We start from the raw sequence: 16,893 nt of genomic DNA, 5'->3' as shown, positions 1-16,893 counted from the left end.
CTTAGAAACATACAGTGCAGCACTTCACAGTCACGCTGCTGGTGAATGAAGATTTATGTAAAAACTTTTTTTTTTTTTTTGCCTGTCCCGTTTGGCTCTTTTGCATCAGAATTATTGTCTAAAGGCAAAGAAAGATGCCCAACGGATTTACTTTACCAAATTGACCATCCCAGCCTTGCCGTAATGGTCCATTTGATTCACCTTTTATTGTTTATTTTATTTTCACTTGCTGAATACGGGACAGACTTGACTGGGGGAAAGAAGGGGAGAAAGAAAGAGGGAAAGAGAAACAGCTGAGAAGAGGGACGGGGGAGAAGGACAAAAGACAAAAACCAACAGAACGGGCAGAAAAAAAAAAGAAAAAAAATGCATCTATCGATCACCTGGATCACCTGCTGAGAAAGAACAAAGAAAACAAGCTGAAGAGAACAAGAGTAATAGAATAAACAACATCACAATGATATATGGGAATATGACAGTAAATACTAAATATTAAACATTATTGTGCAGCACATAAGATCAACAGAACACAGTGTGCTTTGAGGTAGGAGCCAAAAAGGGTGTAGTTTGTGGGTGTGATCACCCGTGTGTACACCTGTGAGCATGGACGCGCTTGTTTTTTTAAAATGGTGAATGGTAAATGGCCTGTATTTATATAGCACTTTTACTAGTCCCTAAGGACCCCAAAGCGCTTTACATATCCAGTCATCCACACATTCACACACTGGTGATGGCAGCTACATTGTAGCCACAGCCACCCTGGGGCGCACTGACAGAGGCGAGGCTGCCGGACACTTCACCACCAGTAGGCAACGGGTGAAGTGTCTTGCCCAAGGAAAGAACGACCGAGACTGTCCAAGCCGGGGCTCGAACCGGCAACCTTCCGATTACAAGGCGAACACCCAACTCTTGAGCCACGATCGCCGAGAGGCCGGGGGCACCCCACCTCCGAAGTGACCCGAGCGAGCCCCAGGCTCCAGGCCCCGATAAGCAGCCGCCAAGGAGTGAGCCGGCGTGTACCTGGACGCCCATCCCCAGACACAAAGAACCACCAACGCACCGATGTCTGAGGGAGTCCGCCACTGGCAGGGGAAGTGGTGGTGGGGGGAGATAGGCCTCCAAACCTTGGAGGGCCTGAGATGTCCCCAGAGAGGTGGCGTCTGATACCCAACCTGACATATAGACACAGACATACAGGCACACACAGACACAAACATCCATCCCCCCCCTCATGCTCTCATATGCACTTACTCCACACTCAACCAACGTGGAGACAGACATAAAGAGACGCTGTACACACGATCACACTCCCCAAGCGTACTCTACGAAACGGGTCTAGGTACCCTTGCCCCTGGAGGGGGGAACTGCACCCAGACCCAGGTGGTGTTACCCTTTTCCCTGCGGTGGGGAGAGGCAGACCGCCCCGACTCCGCAGCAGCAGGGAGGCCCCACACTCCAGACCGCAGTCGGACGGCCAACTCCTCCTAGCCCCCCCACTCCAGCAGGTCGCAGAGAATTTATGTAAATTTAACAAGCTGAACACATTCTGTACTGTACAGGAGACATGGCACAAAACTGATTGACAATGGTCTACAGCCAATCAGGACACTGCGCTCTTTTTTAAAAAAAAAGCAGCATGCAAAATTGCACACAAAAAAATCCACGAACAGCGAGGCTGCGAAAGGTAAACTGGCATTTTTTGATGGGTTGGGTCTTACACGGTTAAGCAACAGTACTGGAAATTTAAATAATCTACAAAATATACATTGATGCTAGTGAAGGCTGGTTTTCACAGCCAACGAGCATCATTTAGTCATGCCTAGACTAAATGATGCTCGTTGGCTGTGAAAACCAGCCTTCACTATTTCAAGAGCAGCTAGGCCGGAGAGGAGGAGGATAGAGCTGCAGGAGCAGAGAGCCAGTGCAGACCGGAGCAGTGAGCACTGCAAAATGCTGAAGGGTGCAGGGAAAAGCCACAGACACTGTCACAAAATAAAAACCAAACTGTGAGCTTCTGAGTCGTGTCAGGTCCTTTGGGTTACAATTATGTACTGGTTTTGATCGTCTTTCAGTGCTATTTCAGTATCATCAGTGGTGGATCTGGATGCTGAAGTGTAATACACCTTTTCAAAAAAGTTAGAATGGAGATAGGTCTATCCTCGTTTGTGACATTTAAACACCTAAGAAGTGGAGCCTGTGTCTCCTACTGGCTTATAATCAACAATATTGCTGTATATGAACATATAGTATCTTCCACCCTAAATATCCACGGGCTGGGGGGGGAATGTTCCCCTAGTATAAATTTCTTGCCTGGCTTACTGGGCTTATGCCTGGGTTGTTTTTGTCTTTTGGAGTGTAATTTTCTTCCTAATTAGATGCCTGACTGACAACTGTATAAAACAAAAACTACACACACTACAAGCACAAAGCGCAGACTGTGGGAATTTACCACTGTGCGTAAATCCCCTCTAATTTCAAGAGCACCTGGCTGCAGCCAGACCCTTCTCCTCACTTCCGCACTTGTCGTACTTCCTCGTACGTGCCGTACGTAGTACGCGAACTGCGCGTACTCCGAAGCGTGCGGTCGCTGAATTGGGTACAGCCTCAAATGACTTACTTTTTCCAGCAGCATCATGATCATTTGTGTCAGCTGTGTCTCCTCAGGCGTTTCCACTTCCCTCATTAACCTTCTGTGTATTTAAGTCCTCTGTTGGGCCGTCTGTCTTCATGTCAGTTCACAGAGATTTTGCTTCCCACTGTTGCATGTTTGAATTGTTTCACACTTATGGTTTTGCGTGTTCCTGTGCAGTTTCATAGTTAGTGTTACTTTTTTCCAATTTAGGTTTTAGTTTAGTGTCAACTTTGTTTCGCCTTTTCTTATTTTCTATTTTGTCATCAGACCCAAAATAAAGATTCAGTTCTGTCTCTCCCTTGTATGTTTTTGGGTTTGCTCCATAGACACACCGGTGATCCCCTGCTAAAACCACCATCCACTACTGTGTCTGACTGTGTGCTGTTGCCACTGGCAGTTTACGCTTAAAGAGATACGTGTTTAAAAAAACAGACCACCTAAATTAATCTTTGGTCTCTGAGAGTTTTGTGAGAGTTGTAGCTACCTTAGCAATCCAGTGTCACAGCAGTGTCAAATGGACACGCATTCACAAGTTGCAGTAAGCTGCGGTATCAGCAGTAAGAAGACATTTGATTTCCGACCAACATAAAGACAATTCTAGGACATATCAGACACCCAGCTCGATCTCACCAGGCAAAGAAGGTGCCTGGACAGTACTTCTTAAAAATTTTAAATTCTCAAACAATATAACAATACAGCGCTTATTTTGACATATCAACAAAGAGTCATGTACAAGTATAAGAACAAAGCAGTAGTCAAACAAAAGAACATTTAAAGAACAGTATAGGTCAGGAATAAAGCAGCATACAAGTACAGTAAGGTGACATAACATATGAAAGTATGCATAAACAATCTAGTTACATCAATCAAAAAGCTGCATCAAAAACTCAAGTAAGTTTTTTTTTTTAAATTTTCTGTAACCTGGACTGTACTTCCTACATTCCTTTGCCAGTAGCGACTGGTTGGGTGTGAATAAATAATCGCCCCCTGCTGGTACTGCAACTTAAATACTTGTGTCCATTTCACACTAAGGAGAGGCAAAGCGTATAGGGATGTAAGAAAATATCGATACATTAAAATATTGTGATATTTTGTGTAATGATACTGAATCGATATTCAAAATCAGTGTTATCGATTTTTTTTAATTAAAAAATTACATGCATTTACTGTGAATTTCTTTTGTATTTTGCAATTTTAACTCTGGCCACTTGTTTGCAGTTTTTACCGCCTTTACGTTATGGAAAAACGAGGTCTCGCAATAACTGTAGAAGCGTCTAGTTTGCTAAAAACCAACGAAATAGAACAGTGGATGTGTGGCCAATTGTGCTAGCTAACTGATGACCAAAGAGGAGAGGATACAACCGGCCGCAGCAGCTTTCAAAGCTGATATGTGGACTTATTTTGGATTTAGGACAAAAGAAGGCAGTAAAGACAATGACAAGAGCTATGCAGTCTGTAAAATCTGCACCGCCAGAGTCAAATATTCGGGTAACACAACAAATTTACGAACACACGTGTGTAGACATCATAGCGATGTAGCGTCAAATGCTAATTTTAAAACGAAACGAGGTGATCCCGCTCAACGGACAATTGAAGAAGTTAACTACCAGCAACTTCAGCTCGTGCAACAAAAATAACGCAGTCAGTACTTGTTTTTATTTGCAAAGACATGCGCCCTCTGAGTGTTGTGGAGAATAAAGGATTTTGTAATATGATTAAAATGCTGGAGCCCCGTTACACCGTTCCTTCCCGACAACACATCACAGACATCGCTCTGCCAAAGTTGTACCAAGAAGTCAAAGCGACAGTGCTGGACTCTCTCAGCTTGGCAGAGACAGTTGCTTTGACATGCGACGCTTGGACTTCGAGAGCCACTGAATCGTACATAACTGTTACATCACATCACATAACAGACCAGTGGAACCTTCAGTCTCATGTACTACAAACCCGAGCCATGCATGGCAGTCACACAGGTGAACACATTGCAGCGTTACTAACTGACGCTGTGGCTGAATGGGGATTGAATGCAAAGGACCTTGTTGTTGTTACCGATAATGCACCAAACATGGCTCTCGCGGCTAGACTTGCAGGCATGACGCACATACAATGTTTTGCACACAGTCTGAATCTCGCCTCACAGAAAGCACTGAAAATACAATGTGTGGTGCGACTTCTCGGGAGTATCCGACGTGTAACAGCCTTTTTCAGGCGCAGCACCACAGCCAGCAATCAGTTGAAGCAGAAACAGTGCCTCCTTCAGCTACCAGCTCACAGATTCATCACGGACATAATTACAAGATTGAACAGCTCCTATGATGATAGAACGAGTTTTAGAACCGCAACCAGCCATCTGTGCGGCTCTGCTTTCTGCAGAAGTTAGGAAGAGTGAAAAATAAATTTTCACATTAAGTGAGTCTGACATCACATGTGCAGAAGAAGTTGTCAGGGCACTCAAGCCTATGAAGGACGCCACCCTGGTGATGTCAGAGGAGAGTATGCCAACCCTGTCCATCATTGCTCCTCTTCATGCCAAGCTTGTGATGGGTGCACAAGAAAGTGTTGATGATACACCGACAGTAAGGGACATTTAGACTGCCATAGCAGAAGATCTGGGAAAGAGATATGTAAATGAGATGTTAAGGTCACATGAAAAGTGCTTTGTTTTGATGCTTCATAGAGCAGTTTTTGGATAAGTACTTTACAATCATAGTACTTAGTAAGTAAGGCCTCAGTGTTACATTGTTTACCTTTTTTCATGTTAAAGAAATAGTTGATATTTCAGTAAAGTAGTTTTTATTTGTTTATTTGACATGACTTCTCATAAGGCAGATGTTAATTTCTCTCATTTTGAACTTAGAGAGTGTTTTTGTTTTACATGGCTCATGTCAAGCATTTAACAGTTTGGACTGTTTACTGTGATTTTTCTTAATTAAATTCAGTCCTAAACACAAATATCGTCTGGCTTTTAGTATCGCAATATATCGTATCGTCTCCCCTGTATTATGATAGATATTGTATCGCCAGATTCTTACCAATACACACCCCTAAAAGCGTAGAATCCACACTGTGGACCAGCGTGTCTGTTAATCGCTTGCTGTGATACAAGATGATAATTATGTCTGAGTCTAGTTTAGTGAAGATAGTGGCTCTGAGGATCACAGGCAGAGGTGATCAAGGGTACAGGACATGTAACCATGACCTGCTGCATGGCTTGAGAGTCTGAGAGCTCAGCTCCTAGAGCAGGAACAGGGTGTTAAAATTAACTTTCAGGATGGAAGAGACTGTGTTAGCACCTGGTGGGACGGATTCCTTTAGTTTCATTCACTGATGTGTTTTTTAATGTAGCACATGTTGTATTTTGGCTTTATTAAGAACAGCAGATGAAGATAAAATCATTTTTATTTGAGAAATGTCCTGAAACCATTTTGTCCCCCCATCTGGATCTGTTCTTTGTTGGGTTTCTATCAAAAACAGTTTCATGGTTCTCACTAGGGCTGCCACGATTAGTCGACTAGTCACGATTACGTCGACTATCAAAATCGTCGACGACTGATTTAATAGTCGACGCGTGGTTTGAAGCTTTGTAAGATCACAAAAGACGCAGGAATAAGTAGCAGGATTTAAGAGTGTAATAACGGACTGAAACAGAAGATGGCAGCACTGCATGTACAAGGATGCCAGCTGCCGTTAAACCCCGAAGAAGAAGAAACTGTCCGAGAATTCATAGCGCGGCCCAGCTCAGTTTCCAACAATGGCGGCAGCTAGTTAGTTTTAATATTACTCTTATTATTCTTTCTGGGTCACAAAATAAATGTTTAACATGTTTTCAGGCGAGAATGTAGCTGTGTAAACCTCAAATATCTGCTCAGTTTATCAAGACAATAACACCAGGATCCTTTTCTAAGTAGCTGACAGCTGGTAACTGTGCAGGGGCGGGTCTAGCAAAGTTTTTCCAGGGGGGCAGGTAGGGCATTAACAGGGAGAGGGGGGCACAAAGAAATACTTTCTTATTCTCATTTAAAATTTCTCACTTCAACAAATAATAATCTGAATCTTAAAACAAACGTTTTCATCTGATGTAAAATGTATAGAAATCCATTATTGCACATAGTAATTTTTTTTAGGGTCCCAACATAATTTCTTCAGAAGTAGCTAAGTACTGTATATGATGCCAGTATTTTCCCACATTTTCTAGATACTGTACCAGTACTCTGTGTAAATTTCTTTTATTCTTTCTGTCTCCTTTCACTTTTTAAAGGTTGCCATGTTAGACAAAATATTTTGCCCTGCCATGCTGTTTATTGATGTGGCAAATGAATGGTTTATATATATCTAAATCTGTCATCAGTAATCAGTAATGATCATGTCTCGCCTCTAGTCTTCTGTCTTAATTTCAGGTTTTCACCATGTGTTGTAGATAGTTCAGGAGGTTAACTCGACCAGAAGTCTACTTTCTGGTACTGTTTAGAACAGTGCTTCCCAAACTTTTTCGAGCCACGTACCCCTAGAGACATGTCACCCTCAGCCGCATACCCCCTACTACGAACAACTCTTAATTAGTGTCTATAAATACATTGCAATATCGCATGCATAAAAATAAATACTGCACAGTCGATTATTTCTCACCACCAAATGAATTTATCAATATTTTTTAGTAATGACAGAGTTTTAATAACAAACTTTACTACTTAATACTAGCAGTGTATCAAAGGATTTATTAGAATTCACTTTTTTGTCGAGAGCCTAAAGGCCATGAACTTTCATTAAACAGAACTTTATTTAATGTGATGGATGTGCTTGAGCAGAGGCACACAGCTCTTCAATGTTTGGCTCAATTTGGGAAAGGCTGAGTCTTAAATCGTTTTCCACACAAAGTCTTGCTCTGTATTTTGTTTTCATGTTTGTTAAAGCAGAAAATCCCCTTTCGCATAAGTATGTGGTGGCGAAAGGCATCAGAGTCTTGACAGCGCGCTTAGCCAGCGCGGGCTGTTCAGTGCGCAGCCCTATCCAGAAATCCGCCAGGTTCTTTTGAGCGTGTTCAACTTTTAGAGATCCATCTGTGGCGATTTCAATTAGGCTCTCCTGGTCAGACGGTGATAACGAAGTAGGCACGGCGGTGAACGGGTGACGTATCCAATCATTTGAGCCGTCCGTCTCTGGGAAGTATCGGCGTAACTGCACCGCCAGCTCCTCAAGGTGCACGTTACATTCGCGCTTTACACTTTTAGATAGTGTGAGATCATTAGAGCACAGAAAATCATGCAGCACAGGAAAGACTTCAGTGTTGTTGGAATGATGGAATGGACTGTATCGTCTTTTTTGCCTTTTCCCCCAACATTGTCCCTACCATATCTAAAGCAGCAGGGAGAATGAGGTCCTCCACAATAGTGTGGGGTTTGTTGTTTTTAGCCACTCTGTAACTGACCATGTAAGATGCTTGTAGTCTGTTTTTATTCATAAGATCTGGCACCTGAATGCAGGTTTTACTTGTTGAAAGTGATTTTAGCTGTCGCTCAAAATATTCCCTTGGTTTATTTTTCAAATGGGGATGATTTGTCTCTAAATGTCTGCGCAAAGGTGAAGGTTTCATTGAGTTCTGAGACAATACTTTTGCACAAATAACACACTGTGGCCGGGGAAATCCACCAATATTTATACACGTAAACCCCAGCGAAATATAATTGTCATCATATTTGCGCTTCTTTGATGAGGTTGTGTTACAGTCCGAGCTGTCATGCTTTCTCCCACTTTGACACTCCGCATCAGACACTTCATCACTTTCCACATGGCTGGCTCCAGCTATGCTAGCCACTTGGCTAGTAACCACAGATACATCCCTGCTTACATTTTGGGACCCCTTCTGTTTAACATTTACATGCTCCCACTGGCACAGATTATAAACAACAACAAAATAAACTATCACAGCTATGCAGATGACACACAAATATATATCACAATGTCACCAGGAGACCGAGGCCCTGTACAGGCTCTTGGTAAATGCATTGAGGAAATTAATGACTGGTTGTGCCACAATTTTCTCCAGCTAAACAAAAACAAAACTGAGGTAATAGTCTTTGGTGCCAAAGAAAAACGATTACAGGTCACCAGAGAACTTCAATCTATACATCTAAAAACCACAAACCAGGCGAGAAATTTGGGTGCAGTGATGGATGCAGACCTAAACTTAGAAAAACACATTAAGACAATAACAAAGTCAGCTTACTATCACCTCAAGAATATATCAAGGATAAAAGATCTGATGTCTCAACAGGACCTGGAAAAACTAGTCCATGCATTCATCTTTAGTAGGCTTGATTACTGTAACAGCATCTTTACAGGTCTACCTAAAAAAATCAGTCAGACAACTACAGCTCATTCAGAACTCTGCTGCTCGAGTCCTCACTAAGACCAAAAAAGTGGACCACATCAGTCCAGCTCTGAGGTCTTTACACTGGCTGCCTGTCCGTCAGAGGATAGACTTTAAAGTTCTGATGCTGGTCTATAAAGCTCTGAATGGTTTAGGACCAAAATACATCAGTGACCTCCTGACCCAGTATGAACCTTCCAGATCCCTCAGGTCATCTGGATCCGGTCTTTTATCAGTTCCCAGAGTCAGAACCAGACACGGAGAAGCTGCATTCAGCTTTTATGCTCCTTATATCTGGAACAAACTCCCAGAAAGCCTCAGATCAGCTGAAACACTCAGTTTATTTAATTCCAGGTTGAAGACTCACCTGTTCTCAGCTGCATTTGAATAAAGCACCAAATCCACACTTTTAAGCTTAAATTTCAAAACTTACATTAACTACTGATCTTATCTATTTCTGATTTTATCTGTTTTGATTTTATATACTGTTTTGTTTGTTTGTTTGTAGAGCTCTGGGTAGCTCACCAGCTGGGTCTAGACTGGGTCTAGAGAGTATTTTAAATTCAGGGAATTTAAAATAGAAAGTAGCTCGTCCGCAGAGGGACTGGTAGCTCCCCTTACGATAAGGGTTCGGATCGCGCGAACAGGTGTGAATAACACAACCTGTGCCAGAAACGCGACGCTGATGAGCCTCAACTGTCGCTCCAACAACAGTATGCGACACAGGAGCATGCAAAACAGTTTTGAGGCAGCCACCTAAGAACTTCTGGTGGCAGTTTGTTTGTTAATTAGTTAGTTTGTTTGCTTGTTTGTTTTAATCATTTTAAATCATGCCTTTTATTTGTTTTTGTTTCTAATGTCTCTGTAAAGCACTTTGAATCACCTTGTTGTTGAATTGTGCTATACAAATAAATTTGCCTTGCCTTGCCTTGCTAGCACTGCTAGCATCCAAATCTGACGAACACATTGTTGTTGAACAATCACCTGTGCGATCACTGGAAAATGCATCTTCAGATATGAGCTTATTGGTTGTTGTGGCCGGTGTCTCTGTGGTAGGGCCTTTTTTTCTTGTTAACCACTTCTCCATTTTCGCGCTGCACTGAATGCTTGGAGGCAACTTCAACTGTTAGGTGTCAGTCATTTGGGCAAATCACACCCATGTATTTTGTCAGAGCTATTTTTTTGCTGAACACCAGAGGGTGGTATATAGTCATGTATTTGACAGGCAAATAAAACTGCATTAGCGCAAATTTCGGCTTTTAAAACTTTTGCTCCCCACTCCAACCCCAACCCACGCGTACCCCCTACAGCCACTTGCGTACCCCCGAGGGTACGCGTACAGTAGTTTGGGAACTACTGGTTTAGAATACCAGAATAGGGAGGATGGTGTAGGTTTAAGTTTATTAGACTGATACATATATACCAACAAGACAGTGTACATCACTGTGACAACAGCGTTTGTTTTCATTCAAAGGATTTATGGTTTTTCCTAGAATACCTGGTGGGCCGGTCTCTAGTCAAAATGCCCGGGCTGATTTTTTGTCCCAGTCCAGCCCTGATACACAGTAATGGATGTTATCATCTACAGGCTCAGAGTTGTATTAATATCCTTCCTCTCGCTCTGACCCTGTAAACCAGTATATTATTGCTCTGATGTGGCCTCTGTAGAAAAGAGTGTCAGGCCCTTCAAGTGCACACAGGTGGGTCTAAATGTGGTGCTTTAACTATGTTCCAGCATTTTATTAAATTATGACCTGAAAAACATGTTTAAGCTCTGTTAGAAACTGCACCAATACCATCAGACATAGATCCATGATCTAGTGGGAAAACATTTAATATCTGTGATGTAGATACATATATGAACGTTGGTACCCTGATCTTTTGAATCCACCTTCACAAAGTGCATTTTGGGTCAAATTTAAGGGTGATATTAGCATGTGTGATAAAAAAAAGCCTCCTTTAGATAAAAGTGACAGACCATTTTTGCCAAACATCTTAAAGAAGTTGTTGAAATGTTTTACACTGAGCTGATATCATGAGTCATGTTGTCAGAGCTCCGTGTGTATATGAGCTTCCTCTGGCATGTTGAACAGGTGAGTCAGCACTACAGCGATCCTCCTCCAAACGCTCTGGCTCAGCTCTTTCACACTGGCCTCACGCTCACATTAGCTGCGATCCTCAAGCTGGCAGGTAGAGTCTGGCACAGGGAGAAGAGAGCAGGTTAAGTCACAGCACACCGGAAACTCAAGCATGAGACTAGTGATGACACAATAATCCGGCAATGAAGCATTCCCAGCAGCCGCCTTAAGTAGCGAGAGCGTTGATTAGAGGATCGTTCGCAGGTGCCGGAGCCAGGGGCAGGAATCACCATGACTCCGCCCTGGTAGAGCGTGGGGGCGTGGGAGGAGAGCGAGAGGAGCAAAACATAAACAAAACACTTGTAGCCATACCGAGTCAGCTGAGCAGGCACAGGGACCATTACAGGTGTTGGAGCTGGATATGTGAAGAATTCTCAAAGGGTCTGAAATGTAACCTTCCAGCCTCCCCTTCAGTTTGATTATTGGGTGACTTAGATTGGTGGATCTCGGTGTTTGGGGCTGGGTGCTCAGGTGTGTACTGGCTCACTCCAGGAGGTTGCTTGACAGTGCCTGGCCGCCCCTGGCTCTGTCAGGCCCCTGCTGGGGGATGGGGGGCCCTGTGACTTTAAAGCAAAAAAAAATAAAGGAGCTCATCCTCAAAGGCATGTGCAGGGTTAAAGAACAGATGATAATCAAGAGTTTGAGGTTCAGACCTGATAACATTATTTCTTCACAGACTTTAATAAGAAGAGCTAACAGTGGTTGATTATCTCAGTGTCCTGTGATAATGTATGTTAGCAGACCACAGTGCTCTGAGCTAAATCTTTCAGTCTGTCAGTGTTCGTGACAGTCTGACGGTTTCAAATTCAAATTCAAATTTTATTTGTCACGTACACAGTCATACACAGTACGATATGCAGTGAAATGCTTGGACAACTGCTCGTGACCTAAAGAAAACAAAAAAGGAAAAGGCTATGAATAAGATAGGAAATAAATATGAAAAATTAAAAAGGGTAAATTTAACTAGGAAGGAATAAAATATAAAAAATTAAGGTTAAAAATGAAATAACTGTACGACACTTTTTTTTTCTGAAAACTAACTTAAAAAACAAAGACAAAGAAAAAGTGGTCGGAGCAGTCGTGACGGCAGCCGACCTCACCGGCGCCATCTTGAATACCACACACACTCACAGCTGTGGTTCATGGTTCCACTACACAGTCAGAGATCTGAGTCTCTGTCTCTGCGGTCACTTCTGCTGAGGCTGAAGCATCATTAACATGCACATTTAAACACACGTTATGAAAGCAGGTACACGCCTCTGTGGGATGAGCTGTTGTCACACAGTACGTGACAGTCTTGATAAGATCAGCTCAGCTCTGTGCTGCTGTCTTTGTTCTTCTCTGTTTGCCCTTTAGATCATCTGCTACTGTCTTTGTCTTTAATGACCTGTCTTTGTGACCTTCTAAGAAAAACTATTAAACTTCTGACACTGGTGCTTCAGAGAAATACAAGTATTTCATAAAGGTTAAAAAATGGTTCTGGGGCCATAGAAGAGGTCAAATCTGGGCTCTGGGGGTATCATATGAAGTGACTAGAGGTGAGTGAGAGGACATAAGAAGACATTAGAATTTATGATCAAAGATCATCTAAACCATGTGTTCAGGTGTAAAATGTAGAAAACGTTTGGAAACGGCAGAAAATGAGTTTTTTTAATTATTGTATTCAATTTAATTTTTGTCACTAGGTGTGAATGTCCGAATGAATGTGAGTGTGAATGGTTGTCTGTCCCTGTGTGTTGGCCCTGCGACAGACTGGCGACCTGTCCAGGGTGTACCCCGCCTTTCGCCCTATGACAGCTGGGATAGGCTCCAGCGCCGCCCGCGACCCTGAAAAGGATAAGCGGAAGCGAATGGATGGATGGATGGATGGATGGTATTCAATTTAAGTAATGAGAGAGTGTGAAAGCAACATCGATCTGTGTTGTGGAAATTTATTAACAAAGCCTGCAGACACGCTGAGCAGTTAAAACCCAACACTTTATTTCTCATGCATGAGGAGAGACGTCAGTCAGCGGGCACTGAGAGTCGTCTCTGACAATGAACAGTTCAGGTCCCTTTAAACACAGTCACAGAACAAAAGGCAGTTGCAGTTCACACCTTAGCTCTAAACAGAAAAACTCTCTATCACCTGTGTGGATCTCCCCCACTCTGGGGTCAAGTCTCCGTCTCCTGGGAGACATTCACCAGTTTCTCACCGTCTGTTTCCCAGCGTGAATGAGGTGTGAACCAGACGTACTAAACTAAGTAACATGAAAGCATTTCATCAAGACAATACATTAAAGGACAATAAGCTAAAGAGAAATCCCACAACAATCTGTCAGTCTGTATCTCCACCTGTGGTCATGAGCCAATGAGAGATGCTAAACAGCTGCACTCCAACTACAGCACCAGCGTTCAGGTGAACCAGGTCTATCTTAGAAATGAGACACTGAGTCTCAGCAGGACTACCTGTGGAAATAAAGATTAAATAATAAAAGCTAACGGCTCTCCTTCAGTCTGCAAAGGTTCATGGGAGTTCTACCTCTGCTTCTTCTCTATAGCACAGCTACATGCTAACCACACAGCTTGCTGAGAGATGTCCTGTTTCCTGCGCTGTAACTTGAGGTGAACCTCGTTGTGTTGTCGCAGTTTTTGAATATTGTGATTGGTCTGTTCCATACAGTCGACTCCTTTTTTTTGAATCGATCAGTGAGAGAACTTCAAAGATGAAGAGTAATAATCAGAGTTTTAATATAAAGAATATAAAGACTCACAGATATGAGAAATCCTGGAGGCAGATTGCTGAAAGTGTTGGAATGAATGTGAGCAACTGTACAGAGAAGTAGAAGAACTAGAGGGACGTGTATGTTTCAGCCTCTACAGAGACACAGAGTCCATCAGACACTGAAGTCTTTCTGAACAGTTGTTGTCTGTCTCCAGGATCAGAGTGACCGCTATCATCAGCACCCTCATCACAAAAGCACAGCATATAATGAACTTCCTGTGGTCAATGTTACAACTACTCCTTCATCAGTGAATCCATCCTCACCACCTGCAGACTGAAAGATGATCACCTGCACACTCAAAAAAGTCAACTAAGGCAGTTGTTTGATTAATTCAATAGACATTTGTCTATTTAACATGAACATATTGAGTTTAGGTTTTTAAATCATTATCAGTTGTTGGTTTAACATAAAATAACAAAAAGTTTAATGAACTAGATTTGCATTCTTCAGTTCAATTAAATGTAATTATTTTAAATCAACAACTCTAAAACCGATGCCTAGTGCGCATGCTCAAACTTCCCAGACGTGAAGAGGCGGGAACGCGGACAAAGTTATATCTGTTCAGTGAACTGCCGTTTCTCTCTGCGGAATCTTCCACAATACAGGTAAGTGATAAATAACTGAAAATATCTTAGTCAAACGAAGTTGTTCCGTCCGTTAATTGTTTAACAATGTTTTTAATTCCAAATGTGTAAGTTGTCATTAGACAGCGGGAGTGGAGCAAATACTGTGAAAATCGGGTATTAGACGGTGCCAATCGGTACTGTCTAATACCTGATTTCTAATCCGCTCCGGCTATATTTATATTATTATTAGCATTTCCACTTAATTGCTTTTTTTTTGTTACCCGTTTTTGCAGTTTTATAGTGTTTTTAGCGGTTATTGATATGTTTAGTTCAATATTTAACACGTTTGTAATTCACTTTCAAAGTAAACGAAGTTAGCTAAAGCTAGGTAAAAGTTCAACGGTTGTCTCATTGAACTTTTACCTAGCTCTGTTAGCATTCACTTTGGTTTTAAATGACGGTTTAGAAGACATGGTCTTTCTTCACTTTTTTTTATTATTTGCATTTCTTCTTTCTTTCTCTCTCCTTTTTTTAAGCATTCGGCCTCTCGCGGTAATGCAAGTTAAACTAGCGCGGGAGTTGCTAAATATTAGCTGTGTCCAAATTCAGGGGCTGCATCCTTCGAATTGACTTGAATACTAGTGCATGGGAAAAAGAGCATGAACACGAGGTCAAAGGAAAAGGCAATGGCGGATAGTTATGAAAATTGCCTGTCGAACCTTTACCGCAACTACCAGCATCTTTATTGCATAGTGTGAAACACTGCTATTACATTTGGCAACAGATTGGATATTTATCTGTGAATTTTATATTGCAAGAGGTATTTATATGTATTTGTATTTTTTTTATACATTTCCAACAAAGTTAAAAAAAAAATCCACTGTGGAATTTTTATAAAATAATTGTATGTTTTCTTTACCATAGTAACACCACAAAGAAAGCTGCCCCCTTTTTCTGATTGTTTGTGCCTCCTCTTTAATACATGGTAAGTTTTTACCATCATACATTTTTTATGATACTTTTATGATTTAATCAAAGTAAATGTAAATGGTAAATGGCCTGTACACAATGACCGAGACTGTCCGAGCCGGGGCTCGAACCGGCAACCTTCCGGTTACAAGGCGAACTCCCAACTCTTGAGCCACAATCGCCCCACAGCCACAATCGCCCCAGTGAAAAAAAAGGTGACAATAAAACCATCCTTAAAACTGCTTCTCTTTTTTTCTTTCAGTGACTTGTATGTGGCAGTGCAAGCGTTGTTCCATCAGGGAGAGTAGTAGGTACAAATTATTGAAACACTGTAGATTACATCACCATTATGGACCCAGCCAGCGTTATCTTTGTATATATGTAAATTGTCCATGCACATTTAAGACTTGGTGTGGACTAAAAACACATGTTTACAGATGTCATTCTTCTCATTTTAAACAGACAGCTGTTAGTTCAGTCACTTTTAGGTGTGAGTTATGTGACTGCGGTGACCTTACCACAGAGAGAGATTATTTTAGACATATTGGATCACATTTACGAAATAGTGAGACAGTAACTTGTGTATTTTCAGGCTGCTCTTTCAAGACAAATATCTTTGGTACATTTTATTCACACAAAAAGAGGAAGCATCATTCAGATTCACTTAAAGATTTCAAGGTAGGTTTAGTGGTGTGTTTTGACCCAGCACAACATTCTGATGACCCTGAAGGTGTAGGTGCTAGTTGCTCTGATTTTTTAGATCCTGAAGTTGGAACTGAGTTTGTGTCAGGAAGTAATCATTCCACTGAAAATTTGACAGATCTTGTTGAACAGAAAATAGCTGGGATATTGTTAAAATTGGAACATATATTTCAAATTCCAGCTACAGCAGTAGATGGCTTGGTGGAGGAGTTGAGTTTTTTGTTAAGTTCTGCTTGTACTTCAATCACAAAACGAACTGTTGAAGAGGTATTCAAGAGCCATAACCTTCATATTGGTCAGGCTGTTGTTGAGGAGCTTGCCAATACAGTGTGCATTTCTAACCCTGTATCAAAAATTTTAGCTAAGTGTGGTCCTCTTGGAACTTCATTTAAAAGAAAACAATACTATAAGCATAACTTTAGGGTCGTAGAGCCTGTTGAGTACATTTTATCTGTTGATCAACGAAAGTCATTTCAGTACATTCCTTTATTAAAGTTATTGCAAGAATTATTGAGTCATAATCACATACTTGATAGAGTGATTGAGCAACATATAGGACAAGAAAAAAGTGAGGATTTGGCTAATGGTCTGAGTGTTTACAGGTCTTTCCGAGATGGCAAGCACTTTAGAACCAATAGTTTTTTAGCTGTTGACGTGTTGAGAATCTCCATTACACTTTACATTGATGATTTTGAGGTTTGCAATCCTCTTGGAACCTCACGCAAAAAACACAAGCTTTGTGGTATTTATTGGG

The 16,893-nt window shown here is 41.7% G+C and overlaps 1 pseudogene; it reads left to right on the top strand.

Moving 5' to 3' along the window:
• The first annotated feature begins 3,969 nt into the window (after positions 1 to 3,969).
• LOC146712154 (E3 SUMO-protein ligase ZBED1-like) lies at positions 3,970 to 5,223 on the top strand (annotated as a pseudogene).
• The last annotated feature ends 11,670 nt before the right edge of the window (positions 5,224 to 16,893 follow it).

The sequence above is a fragment of the Copadichromis virginalis genome, linkage group LG3 (genome assembly GCF_057382275.1).
Source record: "Copadichromis virginalis isolate Kocher_CV1m ecotype Utaka linkage group LG3, C_Virginalis_male_GT1.1, whole genome shotgun sequence".
NCBI classification, from domain to species: domain Eukaryota; kingdom Metazoa; phylum Chordata; class Actinopteri; order Cichliformes; family Cichlidae; genus Copadichromis; species Copadichromis virginalis.
This window is presented reverse-complemented; position numbering and strand designations above follow the sequence as displayed.